Genomic DNA, 23,253 nt, shown 5'->3' with positions numbered 1-23,253 from the left:
CAGAAGTGATCCCCGGGGTGTATTTCCTATTTCCCATCCACTTAAAGATTTTTCTTGAAGAGTGCTAATGAGGAACTTTGCTTAACATAGATGGGTAGCTTGTTCCAGAGTATGGGAAGTCTCTGGGACAGGGATCTATCCCTCCAACATGTCCTGTTTATTGTAGTGACAAGGTTTAGGTCCCTAGAGCGTGTAGATTGGAGGGATTGGGATTTCTTAAGGTGTAGCATGTCCAACAGATCTGGGATTAACATAGCTTTATATGTTAGGCAGAGATCACCTTGGAGCAGGTGATATGCTACAGAGTAAAGCTGGAGATTTTTGAGACGGTCAGTGTAGGGCATCTGTTTGAGGCCAGTAATCCTCTTTCTGAGGTACTTCTGTGGCCTTTCCAGATGCTGCAGATGTCTTGTGAGGTACATTCCAAAAGGGGCATTGTACTCTATAATGGGTTTAATGAGTGTCAAGTAGAGGGGAACAATGACCTCTTTTTTCCTAGATGAGAACCCTTTTGAGATGAGGTGTGCCATGTAGAAGATTTCCTGACTACTGTGGTGATGTGATTAGCAAAAGGAGAGATTACTGTCCACCTGGGTCCCCAGGTCTCTTATCACACATTCGGCGTTAAGTAGACTGCCACCTATGTGGTATTTCATGGGTACAGAATTTTTACCAAAGGGGATGACAATGCACTTTTTGGCATTGCGCTTAAGGCCATGGCTCTGACACCAGGCATCTGTCTCAGTGAGGCCCTTCTGTAGGATGTCCACATCATTTGGGGACTCTACTATGGCTCCTAGTTTGCAGTCATCTGTGAACTTCATTAGCCAAAGGCCTTCTGTGTTAGCCTGTACGTCAGAGAAGTAGTTACTAAACAGGAGAGGTTCCAGGACTGAACATTGTGGTACTCCACATGTCACTGATTTTAAGTCAGATTTGGAGTCTGCAACTTTTACAGTGTCGGTTATGTCAGTGAGCCAAATGGCAACCCATCTTGTGACGTAGGGATTTATACCTAGTTTAGTGAGTTTAGCTATAATTCAAGAATGGGGGATGGTGCTGAAAGCCTTGGCGAGGTCAACATAGGCTGTGTGAACCACCTTACCCTCATCTACAGCTTTGGTGACTGCCTCAAAAAAGTCAATCAGGTTCAGGAGGCATGATCTGCCTTTCACAAACCCAAACTGGGTGGGGTCCAGAGTTTGGAGGTTATCAATGTATTTGTTTATGAGTTCCATGATGATACGTTCCATGGCCTTACAGACCAGGCTCATCAGGCTAATAAGGCGATAGTTCACGGGATCAGTGGTGGCTCCCCCTTTGTGGAGTGGGATAACTGTTGTTGTGCGGCATTCAGTGGGTACAAAGCCTGATGTGAGACTATGATTGAGCATGGTGCTTAGGTGGGGAGCCAGTTCGTTCTGAAGTTCGTGTAAAACACATCCTGGGATGTTGTCCGGTCCCATGGATGCTGTGTTTTTGGCTTTAGAGAGTGCAGCTTTTACCTGTGTGGTTGTGATTACAGGGACTCTGCATTCTTTCTGTATAGTTATGGGCCTCTTAGGGGGTGAGAGGGGGATAAAGTTAGCACTGAACCCATCTTCCAGGACGTTGGCAATATCAGTTGGTCCTGTAACTTTCATGCCACTGTGCTGTAACTCGGAGAAGATCTGGGTGTTGCCATTGAGATTCTTGACCTACCTATAGAATGCTTTGTGGTTGTCCCTAGAATCAGTGGCGATTTTGTTTTCGTAGCTAGCTTTGGAGGATCCTATAAGGGATCTCAGCTTCTTACTGAGGCTGACCAGGGAACTCCTCCACTCATGGGATTTTACTCTCTTTTGCAACAGTTTCTTCCTTCTGTTGTAGAGTTTGTTTATGGCAGGGGACCACCAGATTGGCTTCCTTTTTTTGGAGGATAGCATCTTGGTTCTGTTTGGGATAGCATGATCCATGCACTTGTGTAAGTGCTTATAGAGTGCATCTGTATAGGATTCAGCAGTCCTAACTGTATTGTCCATCTGCATGAGTGTCATGAAGTTCGCCACTTCTATCTTAAGAAGCATGAAGTTGGCTTTGGAGAAATTTTTTACCATGATTTCTTTAATGGGGGGGGTGGGACATCTAGGGTGATTACCTTATGGTCGGATCTGACCAACGAGGAGTTGACTTTAGGTCTGGTGTCACTCACGCTGGTAATGACTAGGTCTAGTATATTGTTGTCCCTGGTGGGGGTGTGGATAAGTTATTCCAGGGCACTGGAATTTATGAATTCCAGAAAGCATTGAGTGAAGGAGTTGGTACATGAGTAGTTTTCCCAGTTAATGGTGGGGTAGTTGAAATCGCCCATTATTAAGGTGTTTGGTTGAACCCTAATATTTTCCAGTATATCAAGAAAAGAGGAGTGGGAATCCTGGGACATGGTGGGGGATCTGTAGCAAGCTACAATTTGGATTGCAGTTTTGCCCAGAGTTAGTTGCACTTGGATAACCTCGGATGCATTATGCTGAGCAACTAGCCCTGAGGTGTGGATATCTTTAATGAATATGGACACACCTCCACCTTTGGTGTTCCAGTCCAGGTTAGGTGGCCAAAAAGTGCGGTATGAGTTATAGCCTGGTAATGCAGGGGTGCTCTCTGGAGCTCTCAGTCACTGCACAGATATTGATGTTCTCCATTTTAAGGAGTGCATCGAGGGAGTACATTTTGAGATTTAGACTTCTAGCACTGAGTAGCATTACCCTCAGTTTTTGCTTGTCTGTTCCTGTTATGGTGGTGAATTTGTCATTTGAACCTTGCCTAAAAAAGGCATTATAGGGGCAGCAGGAGCCTTAGCCAGTATCCGGAATCCCAGGGGTGACAGGTGCAGGCCATCTCTGGCAAAGCATTACGGTCTGTCGACCATGTGGTCCCAGGCAGACAGATACTGGATCCCCTTAGAGTGACACCAGAAGCTTAGATAATTGTTGAAGTCAAGTCATTTTGTCCTTGTACTGCGGTATCATTCTGGGTGATGGCAGGATGTTACTCAGGGCTAGGGTCATTCCTGCCTGGGCTACAAGATCGGAGAGTTCTTCCATGTCTCTTTTCATGTAGTCCAGGGAGGTACGTCTCAGGTCATTCACACCAACATGGACAATGACAGAGTCATATTTGTACTTGTTGTGGAGTGACCTGAGTGTGTGGGTTATGTGGCGGATCCTGGCACCCAACAGGCAGCTGACAGTAACCTTCTCCTTGTTTAGGCTGGTGAGTAGGACATCTGTGTGCCTGACTACAGAGTCACCTATGACTAGTGTGTTGGGTAATTTATTTTGCCTTATGGGCTGTGGTTGAGTGGCAACTGAGTCTGTGGGCTATGTGTCATTTGGGTTGTGTTGGGGGATGGAGGTTGCTTGCGTTTCTGCTTTGGACATCTCTGTTGCTTGAGCAGATTATTACTGAGAGCCTCCACAAATGTTTTTGTGTTTCTATGTGTAGATTCTGGTGGTGTAGGTTTAGTGGGACTATGGGATGAGTGTGGTGTGGTGCAAGTGTTTACCTTCTCCTCTTGACTGTTACGTTCAGTCTTGGTTGGAGAGAGCTTTACCTCCAGTTTGGCTAAATAAGTGCATCTCTTACAGGTTGTGGTGTTGGGTGGTAGGAGGAGAGGGTTGTCTGTGTATATGAGGCAATTGCTATATTGCCCCAAGATGCCCAGATTCACCAGATAGACAGGAGGGAACACTGGGAGCTGACCCTTGGACATGCCTGAATAAAAAAATACTTTCCTCTAGACAAGTAAGGAAAGTGAGTATAAGAGCTGTTTTTGTCTAAGGAAGTGAAGAAAGTAAGCATAAAAACTGTTTTCCTCTAGGTAAAGAGGAAGGCTGAGTGCTGTAGAAATTTGTAGCTTATTTAGTGCTAACAGCAAGTTCTGAACAAGTGCTGAGCATGAATAAGCAAATTCAAGTGCTAAAACTAAGAATCCGTACCTGGATCTTGTGGTAGATAGGCTATCTAGTGCTACTCACTCCCACTGATAAGCTGGAATGCTTCCCTCCAACACAGAAAGGCTTGGGGGGCTCATAAGCTTACAAACAGTCTTGGATACAGCAAATCTGTATCTGGACCAGACTAGTTACAGGAAAGGTGGGAAACAAGCGCAAACATGGGCTTTTAAACCAGAAAGTTGAAAGATATGGAAAAACTGCCCAAATGGCCAATAAACTTCAATTTTGGGGGCAGAAACCACTCTTGTGGTAGATAGGCTACCTAGTGCTTACCACTCCCATTGATAGGCTAGAAGACTTCCCTCCAACACAGAAAGGCTTTGGGGCTCAGAAGCTTACACACAGTCCTGGTTACAGCAAATCTGTACCTGGACTAGACTAGTTACAGGAAAGGCAGGAAACAAGCTTAGAAATGTTATTTTATTTATTTATTTTTTTTTTTTTTGGGGGGGGGGGGAGTAGAAAGGGAGAAAGGAAAAACAGAAAATAATTCAAAATTAAGGACCTAAGTGGCTTGCCCTTCACAAATGTTATCTCTATATTAGGTAGAGTGAGATAGTGACACTAGACTGGAATAGAGCTGGGATAGAGCTGAACGGATGGGACTGGTAGGAGTGTCTGGAGTCAAAATATGATCTCACTGTACTCCGTTAAGTGAGCAAATGAGATAGACCCAGGAGGAGTGTTCAAACACAAATTTGCAGGAGGGGCGGGCAATTCCAAAGCCACCAAGATTAATACCACAACAAGAACAGGGAGGGTAGGCGGGAAACTAACTGCAGAGACAGAGAGAGACCATAGTATTATATGAAACAATTAAATAGAAAAATAAATAACTAGAGAGAGACGCAGACACAATATTCAATGAAACAAATAGACAGACAAATGAAATGCAGTACAATCTTTAACACTGCAAGTTTGTACTTAACTTAGCTAGTAATGCAGTTGATTGTAGGTATGTAGCAGAAGCTAAACAACACAGGTACTGAGCAGTAATAAATTCAAAGATATGTTTTCTTAAACAACATCTAAGGTTTCACCTGATACTGTGCAGCAGTTTGCAAGTCACTTGGATTTTTAAATACTAAGTACATAAGGAAATATTGTTTATTTTCAGAAATACAAACAACTAGCAATATCTCAAATACAGTGCGATATAAACCTATTGTCAACAAATTTTCCTGTCTCTCACCATGGTATTTCACACAAGGGTCTACATTGCCATATCAAATGGTAAGAATGTCGAATGCTCATATGAGCGAAAACGCACGAGAACGAACTTGCTGCGCCCCCCACACTCCCCAATAAATATATATTCCAACTCCGGGGTTTCACTACAGTGAGGAAAGGGCAAATATTCCAATCCTCACTGTACAGTGACCAACCCCCCCCCCCCCCAAAAAAACATGTTTGCTCTCGTGCGTTTTCGCTCATATGAGCATTCAACATTCTTACCATTCGATATGGTAATATAGACCCTCACACAACACCCCTCAACAGCATGTAGATCTCTGTTATGAAAGTATGATTTTTAATATGAACAATATGTGGCAAACAATGGTTATTTTCTCCACTACAGGACATCCTAGATTAGCAACCTTAGTGTCATTTTGTTAATAAATCTTTGCTCTTCCTAATATTACTTTTTATTAACTGGTAAGTAATTTACTTAAAGAAGGCAGATCCAAAAAAAGATCTAGACCCCATTCACTGGAAGTTTACAAAAGGCACTATAGACATGAGAGAGAGTTAATGGATCTTCTCAAGCTTCATAATTCTGTCTGCATATTTATATGAGCAAACAAGTAGTGAATGAAAAATAGCTACAACACCCAGTCTAAAAATATGAGAAAATAACAAATCACATAAAAACAAATTTGCAATAAAACAAAATTTATGAAAAACAGGAAAAATGTTTTTAATAGCCAAACAGCAGAATGTTGACAGAAGATTAAGACTGCCTTTCTTTAAAAACAGGCACTTCTCCAGTTGCCCATATTACAACTGTTTTTTTTTGTTTGTTTGTTTGTTTTTGGTACATTTGTAACATGTAGCCATTACTTCAAGGGCATACTTCCTTCTCTCCGATTATTGTTTCTCAGTGATAAATGTAAAGACATGTAGCTCCTCTGAAAAAAAGACCAATAATCCACTTTTCCTCATGACCGCCAAGACATCAATGACAAAATGAAAGGAAAAACAGGAAGACACATTTCTAGTTACTGCAGGAACTTCTTTAAAATATTCACTAAGATGGTAAAGGTACTACTTTATTTCCAGTAGACTAAGAAAACAGCTGCTGCTTGCAGGACAATATACTAGACAATAAAACTTTTATTACCCAAGGATCCTTCCACTGGGATAGACAAAACACCAAACACACAATACGACCAATTTAAACAGCTGTATAAAAATATACTTCCTATTCTATTTGCTATATCAAGGTTATCAAGGGAAAGAAGGCCGCTCCTGTATGCGCCATATGTCACACGTATGCTCCCCATACAGGACGTTGGGCATAAATGTAACATACGGATGCAGTTACCCAGAACTGAATTGACCCGGTACAGAAAATCTCCACAGGACAAAAAAAGGTTATTTACACCCAGAAAGAGAAAATGTAGACTGAAAGAAAAAAGATCCTCATCCAGGATGGAAACTAAAACAAAACCCAAAAGAAAAAAGGGGGCTGGAGTAAAGGTGCAAATACTGCAAAAGTGAAGAGAAGGACATCTACTGTAAGATTTTACACAAATGTACTATGTCCTTCTATACCATTGCTGCAGTACTGCTCACTGTGGGGAGAGTGCAAAAGCTCAAAAATAGGATTTGCAGGTGGATGGCTGGGAAGAGCCCTCAACAAACCCATACAAAATGTCTCTCGGGAAACCTGCTCTGGCCCTAGAAACCATATCCAATTTATAATGATTACTAAAGGTATGCACTGAAGACCAACTAGCAGTTTCAAGGATGGAATTGGTGTCTAACCCCTTGAAGAAAGCACCAGAAGAGGCAACAGCCCTTGGGGAGTGAGCTCTAACAGAAGTACACACACACTTGCCGTGACAGTTACAACAAAAGGAAATAGCCTTAGAAATCCAGGAGGAGATGGTTTGCTTAGAAACAGCCAAACCCCATGTCCTGGGATGAAAGGAAACTAAAAGTTGGTCAGACTTGTGCATGGCCTTTGTTTTATCCAAATAATACCTGAGCTATCTGTGTAAATCCAAGGTATGTAGGACCTTCTCAATAGCAGACTGAGGAGAAGGAAAAAAGGGAGTAATACTGCCTGATTCAATGACAAATCATTAACAACCCTGGGCATAAAAGAAGGATTAGTATGAAGGGACACCATGTCCCTGTGAAAAAACATCAAAGAAGGGATAGCCATAAGGGCCTGATTCGCAGAAACCTTCTGAGCAGAAGTAAGAGCAAACAATAAGATAGTCTTCCAGGTACAATACTGCAAAGAAGAACCTGCATGTTCAAAAGGAGTCTTGGTCAATTTTTCTAAAACAAAATTAAGGTCCCAGGGAGGAGGAATGGTTTATTTGGGGGCCTAAAATGCAGGACACCTTTGAGAAACTGACTTCAAAGTGAAAAGCCAAGGGAAGATTTATGGGTAGACAGGCAGAAATGGCAGACAAATGGACCTTTATAGAACAATAGGCCAAGCCAGACTGGAGCAACCCATACAAATAGGAGAGCCAGAGGGACCATCACTGAAAAAAGATCCAGACTATCAGCATGACACCAGACAGGAAATATCTTCCTTTTGGACATGTAAGACATTCTGGTTGAAGGTTTTCTTGCCTCCTGTAAAACCTTAATCACGTCCTTAAAAAAAAAAGAGGTGCCCTAAAAGGGATCAAAACCCTATTACCCACAATGTCAGCAGAGAAGTGGACAAATGAGGATGGTTGAGAGACCCCTTACCCTGTGTGAGGAGGTCCAACTGGTGACATAACTTGTAATGATTGTCCCTGGCCAGATGCATTAACAGGGGGAACTAGTGCTATCTTGGCCAAAAGGGAGTCACTAACAAGATTTTTAGGGAGTCCAGATGAATCTTCTCTAGGACTCTTGGAAGTAGAAAAAGGGGAGGGAATGCATAAAGAAACATCCCCTTCCACGGAAAATAAAGGGTGTCTGTCTTCCATGCCAAATGGCATGACACTCGGGAACAGAAAACAGGGAATTACTTGTTCAGAGAGGAGGCAAAAAGATCTATCCAAGGAATATCCCACCATTAGACTATGGTCAGAAACATATCTCTGTGAAGCATCCATTCATGAACCTGTGTTTTTGGCCTGCTCAAGGTGTCAGTCACTAAATTTTGCTCTGAGGGAATATACACTGCCTGAAGAGTTAACTGATAAGTGAGAGCCAGATCAGAGATATGAAGAGTCACCCTGCAGAGAAGGTAAATCTATGTGCCCCCTTGCTTGTTGACATACCACATCACTGTGGTGTTGTCCATGTAAACCTTGAGAGGACAAGGGGTGAAAAGCTTGAAGGGCCAGAATCAGAGCTCTCATTGCTTTGATGTTGATATTGACTAACCTCTGATGGGAAAAGGCAAAAACCTTGGAGTTTTAGATGACCACAGGAAGCCCCCCACCTCATGTCTGAGACATCTGTGAATAGTTTCTGAGAAGGAACCAGAGGTTGAAAGGGCTGGCCTGGGTTGAGGAAAACTTGTTGAATCCACCACTCAAATTCCTGCTTCATACATGGAGGGGAGGCACACCAAAATCCAGAGAGTGGCAATACTGAAACCAAACTGATTTGAGGTACCACTGAAGCTTTTGTATGTGCAGTCTGGCAAAAGGGAGCACTGGAATAGAACAGGCCATGAATCTCAGGGCTCAAATAAACTCTCTGGCTGAAATAACAGAAAGAGGAAGAACAGACTGAAAGAAAAGTGTCAAGGACAGAACTTTTGGAAATGAAAGAGTCCAACACTGGTGCTGTCTGAATCCTGTAACCCAGATACACACTGTCCTGAGAGGGAGTCAAGACAGATTTTTGAAAGTTGACAGTGAACCCCAGACTTTGGAGGAGAGATAAGGTGAACTTCAGATCTTGTAACAGGTGACTGGAAGAAGATACCTGAAGCAACCGGTTGTCTAGATAAGGAAAAATCTGAATGCCTTGGAGCCTGCAAAAAGCAATCACAGGAGGTAGGCATTTTGTGAATATCCTTGGGGCAGTAGGGAGGCCAAAGGGAAAACAGAGAACTGAAAATGAGAGGAAGAAATAGAGAAATGTAAAAACTTACTGAGCAAAGGCTGAACAGAAATATGAAGGTGAGAATTCTTCAAATCCAATGACACTAGAAAAGCCTTGGGTAGAATAAGAGGAAACATGGTTTGAAGAGCAAACATCTGAAAGGTAGGAAACTTGAGAAAGGTGTTGAGCAAGGAGAGATCCAGAATAGGTCTCTAAGAGTCCTCTTTCAAGGGACCAGGAATATCCTGGACTAAAATCCTTTTCTTACCTGAGAAGGAGGGACAGGTTGAATAGTTCCTTGGTCCAACAAAACCTCAGGGAAATGAGGAAGTTCTTCCAGTGGAGGGTGGGGGATCCCTGAAAAAGGAGGGAGAAACTTCCACATCATAAAGCATTCCTGACAGATGATACAGAACCTAAGAATCAGAGGGCATGATATGCCAGTTTGGAAGACAGAGGGATAGCTAAAGGGACAAGGAAACCTGGCTGAGGGGTAGGTGGGCAAGAAATCAAACAGAAGCAAGCTTGTCCAATAAAGTAGGCCTCTGAGCCACAGCAGCCTGAGAAGACTTAGCAGGAGGAGCTCATCCACAACCCTTCCAGCCTTTGGTGGCCTGACAAGGTTGCCTGCGAACAAAAGCAGGCCTAGTAGGACAGTTCCACTGGAACACAGGCAAAGGGGATACAGAGATATGTTTAACATCCTGCAAGGCTCTACCTTTTTCCTGAACAGACTTGACAGCAGCAGCAGCAGTCACAAAGAGATTTTTGTTATCCAAAGGAGCATCTAGCAACTTGCCCTAAATGTCTTCAGGGAAGGACTGCAGGCGAAGCCAAGAATAATGCCTTATGACACACCCAAAGGCAGCATCTCTGGAAGATACATCAGCAGCACCATAGCTACACTTGATAGAGGATGAACCATCTCAGAGGTGCAGCCTAAAACAGATACAGCAGAAGATTCTGCTTCAGGATCAGGGAGATAGGAAATTACCTGACAAGCCTGGGCAATCAAGACCAGAGCTTATCTGTTCATTCTGGTCTGACAACTGATGGCCCGAAAGGTCAAAGTAGAAGCAATATAAACCTTCTTACCAATTCTCTCCACTGCCCTATCTTTACCTGAAGGCAAACGTTTAGAAGGCTTGTCAAAAGAGACTGACACCACAGCAGGGTCAGCAGAAGGACATTTAAATAAGAAATGACAATCCTCAGGAACCTTTTAGAACATATCAGGTTTCTTAGGAGCAGAAGGCTGAGAATCAGCAGACCTGGAGACAGCTATAAAGGTAACTAACAAGCCAGCCAATACAGGAGGTACTGCAGAAGGTTTACATTATAGGTTCATAGGTTCATACTAGGCTATCTGCCCTGGGGCAATTATAAGCCTAGCCCGATTCTGTATGGCTTACGCCACCCCTTGATTTGAGTATACTGTGCCCTTTTTAAGGTTTAGTTTACTGTGCCTCTGTCTAATAGTGACACGGGAGTAATCCCTGGGACAAACCTATGATCCCCCATCCACCCATCGAGATTCTTCTTGAAGAGATTCAGTGAGGTGCTCTGCCTCACATGAACTGGAATTCTATTCCAGAGCGAAGGGAGCCTCTGGGTTATAAACCTGTCCCTCCAGCAAGTTCTATTTATTTCTGTGCTGAGGTTCAAGTCCCTCGAGCGTGTGGCTCTAAGGGATTTAGATTTACTGAGGTGGAGCATGTCCATTAATTCTGGATTTGACATAGCTTTGTATGTCAGGCATAGATCGTCTCGAAGTAGGCGGTATGCAACTGAGTAGAGCTGGAGTTTTTTTAACCTTGCAGTATATGGCATCTGTTTGAGACCCTTGATCCTCTTGGTGAGATACTTTTGGGGTCTTTCTAATTGCTGCAGGTGTCGGGTAAGGTACATCCCAAAAGGGGCATTGTATTCTATGATGGGCCTGATGAGGGATGAATAAAGGGGCACGATTACCTCTTTTGATCTAGATGTGAAACCCTTCGTGATGAGGTGGGCTATGTAGAAGGTCTTTCTAACCACTTTGGCAATGTGGTTTTCAAAGGAGAGATTGCTATCAACTTGGGTCCCCAGGTCCCTAATAACTTTCTCTGTACTTAATGGGTTTCCGCCTATGTGGTAATTTGTGGGCACATTGTTTTGCCAAAGGGTATGACTATACATTTTTGGCATTTAGCTTTAAACCATGGCGCTGGCACCAGTTATCTGTCTCTGTGAGACCTTTTGAAGGATGTTTGTGTCAGCTGGAGAGTTGATTATGGCCCAGTTTGCAGTCGCCTGCGAACTTGGTGAGCCATAGTCCTCCCATGCTTGCCTGTACCTCGGAAAAGTATATACCGAACAAGAGTGGTCCCAGGACAGAACCCTGTGGGATGCCACTTGTGACCGGTTTCGAGTCTGACATGGCTCCAGCAACTCTCACTCTGTGGGTTCTGTCTTTGAGCCAGTTTGCAACCCATCTTGTGACATAGGGGTTTATATTTAAGCTGGATAGCTTATCTATGATGCCCGAGTGGGGTATTGTGTCAAATGCCTTTGCAAGGTCCAGATAGGCTGTGTGGACTACCTTCCCTTCATCTATGGCTTTGGTGACTGTTTCAAAGAAGTCAACCAGGTTCAAAAGGCAGGATCTGCCCTTGACAAAGCCAAACTGGGTAGGATCTAGTGTCTGTAGGTCCCCAATGTCTTTGTTTATGAGCTCCATGATGATCCTCTCCATAGCCTTGCAGACTAAGCTAGTCAGGCTTATGGGGTGATAGTTTCCAGGGTCCGTAGATGCTCCACCTTTGTGGAGTGGGACCACTGTTGCTGTCGCCATTCTGTGGGCACATATCCTGTAGTGAGGCTGGGATTGTATAGCTGTTTTATTTGAGGGATTAGTTCCTCTTGTAGTTCATGTAGGGCGCAACCTGGGACGCCATCTGGTCCCATGGAAGCAGTGTTTTTTGCTTTGGAGAGGGCAGCCTTCACCTGAGCATCTGAGATGTTTGGGAGGCAGCCCTCTGCCAGGATAGATATTTGCTCTTTTGGGGGGGAGGGGGTGGAGAAGTTTGCACTGAACCTGTCTGCCAGGATATTGGCGATGTCTGTGGGTTCAGTGTATTTTTTGTCGTTTAGAATCAACTCAGAACAAGTCTGGGAGTTGCATCCCAGGTTTCTAACATAACTGAAAAAAGCCTTATGATTGTCTTTGATGTCCTGTGCAATTTTTCTCTCAAAGCTGGCCTTGGAGGATTTTATGAGGGATCGTTATTTTTTGCTAGTACTGATCAGAGATGCCGTCCCTGTTAGGGATTTTGCTCTATCATGTAGTAGCTTCCTCCTTCTATTGTGCAGTTTATTTATGGCAGGAGTCCACCAGACTGGACGCCTGCCTTTGGATGATTGGGTCTTGGTTTTGTTTGGGATAGCATGATCCATGCATTCCTGGAGATGTCCGTAGAATGCATTTATATAGGATTCTGCAGTTTGGGCTGTAGTTTCCACTGGCCCTGGGGCCTTGAAGGATTCCACTTCGGTTTTGAGAAGTGAGAAGTTCGCTTTTGAGAAGTTTTTCACTGTGGTTTTCTGGGCTGGAGGTGGGGTTGGGATGTGGACATCCAGTGAAATTAATTTATGGTCTGATCTTACCAATGAGGGATATACTTCTGGTGTGGAGCATAGAGTCCCTATGTTGGTAATGATCAGGTCTAGTATGTTGTCCCCTCTTGTGGGAGTGGTGATTAGTTGTTCCATAGCATTTGAGTTTATAATTTCCAGGAATCTTTGGGCTAAGGTGCTGGGGCTTGAGTAGTGCTTCCAGTCAATGTTTGGGTAGTTGAAGTCGCCCAATATAATGGTGTTCAGAGAGATCTTCATGTTCTCCAATGTTTTCAGGAAAGCCGAATGGGATTCCTGACTTTGAGAGGGTGGTCTGTAGGATGCTATAAACTGAAAAGCAGTCTTGCCCACTGTTAGTTGCACATGGATGGTCTCCGATACGTGCAATGCCACTAACCTGGAGGTGTGGATATCCTTGATAAATATAGAAACTCCCCTCCTTTTGTGGTTCGGTCCAGGTTTTGGGGCGAAAAGCATGATATGAGGTATAGCCTGGTAGTGCTGGGGTGCTCTCTGGAGCCTTGAACCAGGTTTCTGTCACTGCACAGATATCGATGTTCTCCATACTGAGGAGAGCTTCGAGTGCGTGCATCTTGAGGTTAAGACTTCTGGCGTTTAGCAGCATTACCCTTAGTTTCTTGTTCCTTGTGCTGTCTATGGGGGTGGGTTTGACTTTTGAGCCTTGCCTAAAAAAGGCACTATGGGGGTGGCAAGAGCCTTTGCCAATATCCGAAAGCCCAGTGGTGACAGGTGCAAGCCGTCCCTAGCGAAGCAACGTGGCTTGTCGAGCATGTCATCCCAGGCTGACAGACACTGGATCCCCTTTGAATGACACCAATACTTTAGCCAATTGTTAAAATTGATCATTTTGTCTTTATACTGTGGCATCATTCTTGGTGACGGCAAGATGCTACTCAAGGTCAGGGTCATACCGGCCTGGGCTACATGATCAGAGAGCTCTTCTATGTCTCTTTTCATGTAGTCCAGGGAGGTACGTCTCAGGTCATTCACACCAGCATGGACAATGACGGAGTCATATTTGTACTTGCTTTGGAGTGACCTGAGTGCTTGTGTTATGTGGCAGATCCTGGCGCCCGACAGGCAGCTTACAGTGACCTTCTCCTTGTTCAGTCTGGTGAGTGGGACGTCAGTGTGTCTGACAACAGAGTCACCTATTACAAGTGTATTTGGTGTGTTGTTTAGCCTTAAGGGCTGTGACTGTGTGGCACACTGACTTTGTGAAGTATGTAATACGTGGGTATTGTTGTGGGGTAGAGGTTGCTTGGATGTTTGCTTTGGAGGTCTCTGCTGCTTTGGCATATTTTTATTTAGAGCCTCCAAGTATGTTTTTGTGTGTTTATGTGTTTGGTTTGCTGATGCGATAGGTCTATGTGAGACTGGATTTGTGGTGTGAGTGGTTACCTTCTCCTCCTGACTGACTGTGCCAGTCTTGGGTTGAGAGAGCTCAGCCTCCAGTTTGGCTGTATAGTTTCATCTCTCACATATATTGGAGCTTGTTGGAAGGAGGAGAGGGTGGTCTGTGTACATAAGGCAATTGTAACATTGCCTCAAGATTCCCAGATTCACTAGCTGGACTGGAGAGTAAACCTGAAACTGTCTTTTGGACATGCCAGAATAGTATAAGGAACTGCTTATTGACTGATCAGAAAGGACCAATAGGGAGCCAAGTACTTATAGAGTATAAGAGGGTGTAGTGCTTTAGTTTGTTAGTGTATACTTATAAGATTTGAGCAAGTGCAGGGCTTTAGAAGGAAAATAGAGTGCTTACTTTGAGAGTTAGAACAGTTCCAAGGGAAAAAGTGAAGAGTAAACTTTGTGGAGCCAGGAATAGTTTAAACGGCGCTGCCTGATGATGCGCGGTGTGCAAAACCACGCAAATGCGGGTTTTAAAGCAGGGAAACTGAAAGAGATAGGAATTGACCCAAAACGGCCAATAAGCTACCAGTTTCTGGGCTGAGACCACTCCTCCAGGGACAGATAGGCTGCTCAAAGCTCCCCACTCTCACTGGTGAACAGAGAAGCTTCCTTCTATCCAAGTAAGGATATCCTTCGATTTTTTCAAGATTACAGAAAAAGGAAGGGGTTGGTGAGAGGGAAGATAAGGAAGAATGAAAATTGACAATATGGATGGAATGTTATGGTGAGTACATAACTTTTGTTATATGATGTTGTCATTTTCATTCATTCCTCAACTGTTGGGACAGAGTCCCCAGCTACCTAAATCCCAGGAGGACTCTAAGGAAGGATATCCCCGAGCACAGCAGAGTCAAAGGCTGTCCTTTCCCCTAGAGACCAGATCCAATTTGTAATAACATATTCATAGAAACAAAAAATGGCCAGCACAGGAAATGTGAGAGTAAATAAGATTAATATTTGTTGATGAAGCATACCGGTTTCGGCTGAACGCCTTCCTCAGTGTACTAATATTAACAAACCACTTTTTAAAAGTGTAGTGACCCAATCAAATCATACACCTCATGAATATTTGGGTCTATGTTAAATGAACGAACGATCATAATGTCGAGTACAACATACTAGACACACTATGATCGTAAGTTCAAAACCTGAAACCCTTAAAAGCCTGAAACAAACAAAACACACACATACAACCAATACATACAAACCCCTACACACTCACATCATTCAAACACTAAACACACCTACTTTTAAAATAAAGTGGGGGCTTCACCCCCCCTAACTAAATATACCAACTCCAAGTTTGCTGTACATTGGGGAAAGGGTGATTACCGAGAAATTGCCCTTTCCCCAATGTACAGCGATCTCGGAGTTAGTATATTAAACAAAGCAGCCTGTGACGTACCAGTCGAACAGTGTAGCGTGCCTACGTCACATGCTACACTGACTAGGAAGGCCAACCAAAACATTTTGGAACTCCAAATTTAGGCATTTGGAGTGTCCGATTAAATGAACGATCAATCAAACGTTGTCGAGTATGTTGTACTCGACATTTTGATCATTTGTTCATTTAACATAGACCCGGATATTCACACTGAAAATGTTAAAGTCATACATTCAGTTTAAAAAGACAAATTTTAAGTATTGTTTTAAGTATTTTTTTGTATATTTTATGCCGGTCTATCCATATAATATCAAGGCTAATTGCAACATACAGGACAAATGTAAGTAATGCTTAAATACATAGAAATGCGACTTTATATCAAAAAATATTATGTCATAAATTTTTAAACAAAATAATAGAGGAGTGCAATTTACACTACATGTGATCAAAACCACAATATGCAACAAAATTATTATGAGAAATGATTTAGGCATATACCTACTAACAGATTCTTTGATTTTGTTAACATGTCTAAAGAAGGTGCACAAACACTCCCATTGATTATAATCATGCAGCTTAATGCAATATAATTCATTTGTATCCACAAGAATAATACCAAGCATAATGTACAGAAGATGAAGCAATATATTAAATTTTCCCCCTTATCTAGGTAAATGATATTAAAATTAATTGAAAAATGCTTCACTTGTAGAGTGCATAATAATAATTTCCTTATATAACAATATTAATCGGATGGACAAAAAAGACTATTAAAGTTGTTCATTTAAACCCAGTGAAAACAAACCACCAAGTTTACTAATCCATGTACGTTCTTTTTTATTAAGGATGTTGTGCCAACCTGCTTTTATCTTTCTGTTTCCCATAATTCTATCAATAATGGTGACTTTAAAACCAGCTGTCTGGTGTTGTATAGAGTGCTTGTACAAAGCATTTGAAATATTTTTATTTCTAATGGCACTGAAATGTTCAGATATACGTAATTTAAATGGCGGTAAGTTTGGCCCACATAAAAGGCTAAACAGGTGCAAGTTGCAAGATAAATAATCCAATCCGAACTACAATTTGCAAAAATATTGATATAAAAATGTTTTGATGTATGTTTGCTAGTAAATTTCTTGGTTTTATTAACATACTTGCAAAAGCTGCAATAACCACATGGAATACAACCAGATAAAGCCCCACCTTCAAGCGTCCTTTGTTGAATTATTGCAAATTGTGAGTTGTGTTTATAATGACTTAAACCCCCCCATTGGTGTGCCTCTCCTAAATGAAAATTGAGACTTGTCACCGAGCAAGCTAGAGAGACATTCATCCACCAATAGAATATTCCAGTGTTTGTGAATTAGATCAATAAGCTTATGTGTATTATAAGCATAGGTAGTAATAAATCTGATGGTATCATGGTCATCAGCATTATGATGCTGACATTGTAATAGTTTTTTCAGTCTTGACTGCCTGCTAATATACTGGCTTGAATAACTATTTCTATTATAACCCCTGTTGCAAAACCGAGATACAAGATCTTGTCTCTGATTTTCAAATGCCTCTATATTAGAGCAAATACGACATATCTTAAGGAACTGAGATTTAGGAATATTCTGTATAGTGTGTTTTAGATGACAACTGGAAGGAAGTAATAAGCTATTAGAGTTGGGTTGTTTCCTATAAACATCACTAAATAGGGTATATCAAGTAAACGGGTTATTTGGACATCCAAGAAAGAAATACAATGAGCATCATAATGAACTGTAAATTCAATGCCCCATTTGTTTTCACTGAGGTAATCAACAAATTCTTGGAGATATCCTGAATTGGCTCTCCAAATGAGCCAACAATCGTCAAGATATCTTCTCCAGATACCAGTTTCGTCTAGAAATAGATTATGTTCATGATCATATATGATTTGTTGTTCCAAATAACCCATAATCAAATCAGCATAGATGGGTGCAAAAGGTGCACTCATCGCAGTGTCCTTTAATTGTAGGCAACATTGTCGAAATAAAAAATGTTTTTAGTTAATACATGTTCTGCTAGGCATACCAAAAAAGTGCTGAAGCCAGGACTGTACAAAGAGATCTTATCTAACCAATACTGTAAGGAGGTTAAACCTGCCCAATGGAGTATACTCGTATATAATGATTTCACATCTAACGTACACATAATCCATCCTGGTTCTAATTGAGAATCCGAGATGATATTCAAAAATTGAGTGGTGTCCTGGATTCTAGCTCTAACAACTCTTAACAGGGGTTTCAAATACACTGTTAAAAAAGCAGACAGTGGTTCGGTCAAAGAACCATGGCCAGCTACTATTGGTTTACCCGGTGGTACTTGTAGATTTTTATGTATTTTAAGAAGCAAGTATAAATATTGCGGTAAAGGATCTGAAACAGTTAGATGACGCAAGGCTTTTTTAATTGATAATACCTTCACTTAGTGCTAATTGTAAAAAAAACCCCATCAATTTCCTGCTTAAACTTATGTGTAGGATCAATAATCATGTTGGTACAGAACCTGCCATCAGAAAGTTGTCTATCTGCTTCAGCCAAATACATAAACCAATCCAAAACGACCACCGCCCCACCCTTGTCAGCTGGAATGATGACCAAATTTCTATTATGTCGCAAATTGTCAAGTGCATTCTTTTCAGCAACAGTTTGTGCCACCCCTCTGTAGTGTATAAATCCGGCAAAAAATGTAAATCTTTAAGAATGCATTTTTGGAAAATCTCTATGTTTGTTGGCCGGAGGGACAAATGTAGATTTATGAAATCTAAAACCGGACTGTAAGTCATGAGCTGAAGCAGATTTTTCAAAAAATAATTTAAGATTTAAATTCCTGCAAAATGATACATCATCATTATCTAAATCTTGCTCAGCCACAACAAAACCTGGTACAAAGTTCAAACCCTTACTGAGCAATTTAATCTCGGCATCAGATAAAATGACCGAGGAGATGATATGTATATCATCTTGTCCAACTACCGGGGAATCAAAAGGTGAAGTAGTGTTTCTAGTGATCCTGCCTGATCAATGTTTCCTGCCTCCCCTCCTTCTGACCCTAAAGGGTTAGATGTGGTGGGTTGACTGTTAGTTACTGAGAAAGTGACATCATGTCTTTTATTATTTGGTGACCCCTCTCTGTAATCTGATTCAACATCAGTACATGACGACAAATCTTCTCCTGAAATGTCACTAGTAGACAGATTATTTGATTTCTTAAGAATAGGCTTAGGTCACTTCCTTTTTGTTCCGACACAGGCCTTATCTTGTTTGGAAACTTGGGCACGTTTGTATCGGTCAAATGGTTTGCCCAAATTGTAATCCTGCAAGTTTCTATTATATTTTCACATTTTGCTATCCCTTAACTGTTTCAAATTCAATTAAATCTTTGGTTAATTTATGCAAAAGTGTATTGTACAGAGGATGATTCTCTATTAGTTTAGCCTCCTCACACACACTGAAGTTACTTCCGATATACAGCTAGCTATTTTATGTTCACAAAAAGAGTATAAAATATCCACAAATTTAGAAGAGGCATGTTGTGTGCTGCCCATTCTGTAGTTAGTACATCGTCGGGCTGCCCGACTAATGGTTGTAATCTGATAAGTAGCCATCTAGTGTAATCTCTTGAAGTTTATATACTTTAAATAATCATAAATCCTATATATTAGATCTTAAGTTTTTCACTGATTTAGTCAATTTGGAAAAAAAAATTTGTGCATTGAACTGTAGAATTGGAGTTCTGAAGACTACTGCAGTCATTACCCACACCAAAAACCTGAAGGTTGTCTTTGTCAGCAGATAAACTTGTAAGATGGTAAGCAAATCCATGTTGTAACCACAAAAATTTTTTTAATAATATAAAAATTAGTGGTAGTATGAAAATTTCCTTGACTATGTACAAATACCCAGTGGTCTAAAGATAATTTGTATAAATCAACATATATGGCATCTCCACATATCAACACTGTACACACAAAAAATAATCATATATTAATCAATATTACATGTGGATGTTGTCATGTAATAGAAAATTTTAATAAGAATCTGTTTTTCACTTAATGTTCTTCAATAATATTCAAATGAATTCCAAGATTTATTCATGTAGCAATTCTGCTCAACATGTATATTATCCAAAGTAAGCCTTAGTACTAATTTTTATTGAGGTAGAATGTCAAATAGCAATTCTGCTCACCATAAATATATTCACAGAGTTCTCAATATTTAACCAACTCAGAAAAAATGAGAGGTGCATGCAGCAATTCTGCTCAACATACATAAATATTGGTTAGTAACAAATTAATATATTCACCCATAAAAAAATTTAGATAAATCCAAAAGTATACCGGTCAATAGCTGGTGATGCTAATAAAGATACAAACATATAAATTAGTTGTCAAAAATAGACCAATAAGTATGGTATATGTCAAGTAAAGAACCACTTATATAATCATAGTTATAGCATTCATGAAATAACTTAATGGTCACAATGTGGATCTATATAAAATCTAATAGAATAATGTACCACAAACAATCTGGTTCTATATATATATAGATAGATAGATAGATAGATAAGTATAGACTCATGTAGACGTCAGTAATATTGATACAAAAGCAAATATTCACTTGTCTAAATATAAGATCTAACAACAGATTACTAATCCCACCAAGTATTCAACCTGCAAAAACATTTAAATATAAAATTTTTGGATGGACCAACCCTTATTTGGAATATCACATAATGTATATGTATAAAGAAGAGAAAAAACCCAACTAAGTCAGTAAACACCAATACTAAATAAACAAAACATAAATCATATAACAGTATAGTGTATTGGCTTCACCTACTGCTGAACAATTTAGATCACATACCTATAATATTCTCTAACTACAATTGAGGCAAAGCAGCATGTAGATTGTAAATAAAAAACAACCGACCAAACTAGGCCAGTACAAAAAATAAGAGTCCAAACCCGTCCCTGTTAATAATTATCTAACAATCAAATCCACATGAAACACAGTTCGCAAAATATAATTCAGAACAAGTTCCCACCAATTCAAAAAATATATCCCAAGCAAATATGTCCAAAAGATTAGAAACTGGTCTCCAAAATGAAGCTTTCATATCATATATCACTATAGATTTACGACCAGAGTCACAGGAGAAGCATAAGTTAATAAATAATTCACTGTAAAGAGAATAGTGTGAACAAGCTTCCCAAAGTCAAACACGGCCGTAATAATGAGGCCTTTGGACATACAGCATGCTCACAAACTTAAGCACCATGTATATTCCCCAAGTGTTCCTCCGTTCTCAAAGTCTGTTGTAGGCAAGAAACTAATTCACTGCAGGCTTCCCAAAATGGAACTCACTGTTGGATAGATACACACGAGTAAAAATTGTTGGTAGCAAGCCTCAAATGTCCGAGAAAGTAGAGCCAGGCTATAATTTGAACAAGAAATTCACATACCCAAAATGGAATGAACTTTAGACAGCCAAATACAAAAGGGGTAATCCAATGCTACAATAAGCGTACCACAAACATATCGTGCTGCTCACTGAATGACGCACTTGAACTTCGCAAAAATAAGAAACATCAAAAAGGAATTGGTTACAACAGTGCAAGGCAAAAAAAGTCCAACCAAATATATAATCCCACACTGCAGCAATGTACCCCAAACGTGTCGCCTGCTCAGTGTGTCAGCAGCAAGTAAAACTAAAAAAGCAGGTAAAAAAGGCACACAAATGAAATATATTCTTGCTGACCAGCCATTCAGTGCAGGATTTCAGTGCACTATGCTAGGGCTATAGAACTTATTAAAAAAATACTTTTCAAATAGATGAACAACAGTATAACGGCAATATTTGACAATGAAATGTAGGAAATGCCTGACTTTTCAAAAATAATTAGTCCCTCCTCATATCTTCCATCTATTCTCCTATTTTATTCATATTTATTAACTAATGCAGAGTATTGATCCATGTGGACCTTTTTCTGACTCTGCTGAGGAGCACACATTGGTTAAGCAACTTGGTCAGTCATACAATAAGCAAATGTATGCTGAGGGAATCAAACCCTGGACTACAAGTAACAGCTCATTAACAACTCATACCCTTAATCCTCTGCACTAACTGCTACACAAATATATTTATTTATTTAACATTTGTTTACTGGGAAAGTCCAACTGGAACAGAGCCCATTTTCAGCAGAGGTCCAGGGAGAAATGCTCCAGATGCATGTCTTTGGAATGTGGAAGGAAACCGCAAAACACAGAGGTAACCCACACAAACACAGGGAGGACATGCAGACTCAGCACAGAAGGCACCCTAGCCGAGAATCAAACCGAAGAACCTCTTCCTGTGGGGCGACGACACTAACCACTGCACCACTAAATAAGTTGTATAGCCTTTCCTTATCTTTCTTGTGGTTAGCATAGTGTACTGATATATGTAAATGGAGTATCTACTATATCGGTTTCATCCATATCAAAGTTGTGAAGGGCTATCCCAGCTAAGCAATGGAAGGAAGCCAGAAACAAAACCAACTGTAGACTCATACACACACACACACACACACACACACACACACACACACACACAGTTGCGCACATCTGCTGCCAGTTTAACATCACCTTTCTATTTACACTCACATCTTTGGATTTTGAGGGGAATCATGAGAGATCTCAGTAAAAGCACACCCAAGCAAAAGGAGAGTAAATAAACTCCACACAAAAGAAACAACTGAGAAATAAACAATGCAATCAAGGACTATGAAGTTGCAGTGCTAACCACTGAACCGATGTGGAACCCTGAAAAGTGTAAAGAGATAACAGTTTCAGTTCAGCAGATTGGTAAATACGTATTAAATGGAACAAAACTCACTTTCCCATTGACTGCAGAAAGAGCACAGAAATGGTCCACGAAGCACATTTTGATGTTGGAAAAATAAAAGCAAGAGGCAGAGGACATAGCTCTCATCAAATTGGGGATAAATTTCAATAGAATCTGGGACAAATCCAAAAATAATCAAGGACATTTGCAAGATTCCAGTACTATTAACCTAAGGCATTGACAGAATAAGACAAATGTGAATTAATATATATTTTCTAAAGTAAAAAAAAGTCTATAGCTGTAATTAGAAGTTATGTACTCACCATAACGTTCCATCTGAGTAGGTGACTTCATTCGGATGCAACCTGTGGGTATCGGATCCGACCTCAGATCCGAGCCGGCAATTCAAAAGCTTAGGCTCCGAGCTCCTAGCTCCTCCCTCTTACCCATAATCCCTTGCCAAGCCCTGACTGACCTCAGATTGAGTTTGCCTCAAAATACTGACAACAGTCCACTAAAACAGCATAAATACTCGCTCTAAAAAGGTCAGGGGGATGGAGGGGGGGATGGTTGCATCCGAATGAAGTCACCTACTCAGATGGAACGTTATGGTGAGTACATAACTTCTAAATCTGAAGTAGGCAGACTTCATTCGTCTGCAACCTGTGGGACAGAGTCCCTAGCTACCTGAATCTTGGGCCATGGAAGGATGTTCCGGAGCACCGCTGAGCCAAAGGA

General features: G+C 41.0%; 1 protein-coding gene across 1 annotated transcript in view; it reads right to left on the bottom strand.

Annotated features, from left to right (window-relative positions):
* ATP13A3 (ATPase 13A3) overlaps positions 1-23,253 on the bottom strand; it is a 2,707,264-nt gene that overhangs the window by 515,479 nt on the left and 2,168,532 nt on the right. The window lies entirely within an intron of this gene.

Source organism: Protopterus annectens, chromosome 4.part1 (genome assembly GCF_019279795.1).
Source record: "Protopterus annectens isolate FY-2018-M chromosome 4.part1, PAN1.0, whole genome shotgun sequence".
Taxonomy (NCBI): domain Eukaryota; kingdom Metazoa; phylum Chordata; order Ceratodontiformes; family Protopteridae; genus Protopterus; species Protopterus annectens.
Note: the sequence above shows the minus strand (reverse complement) of the source record. Positions and strands in the feature narration are given on the sequence as shown.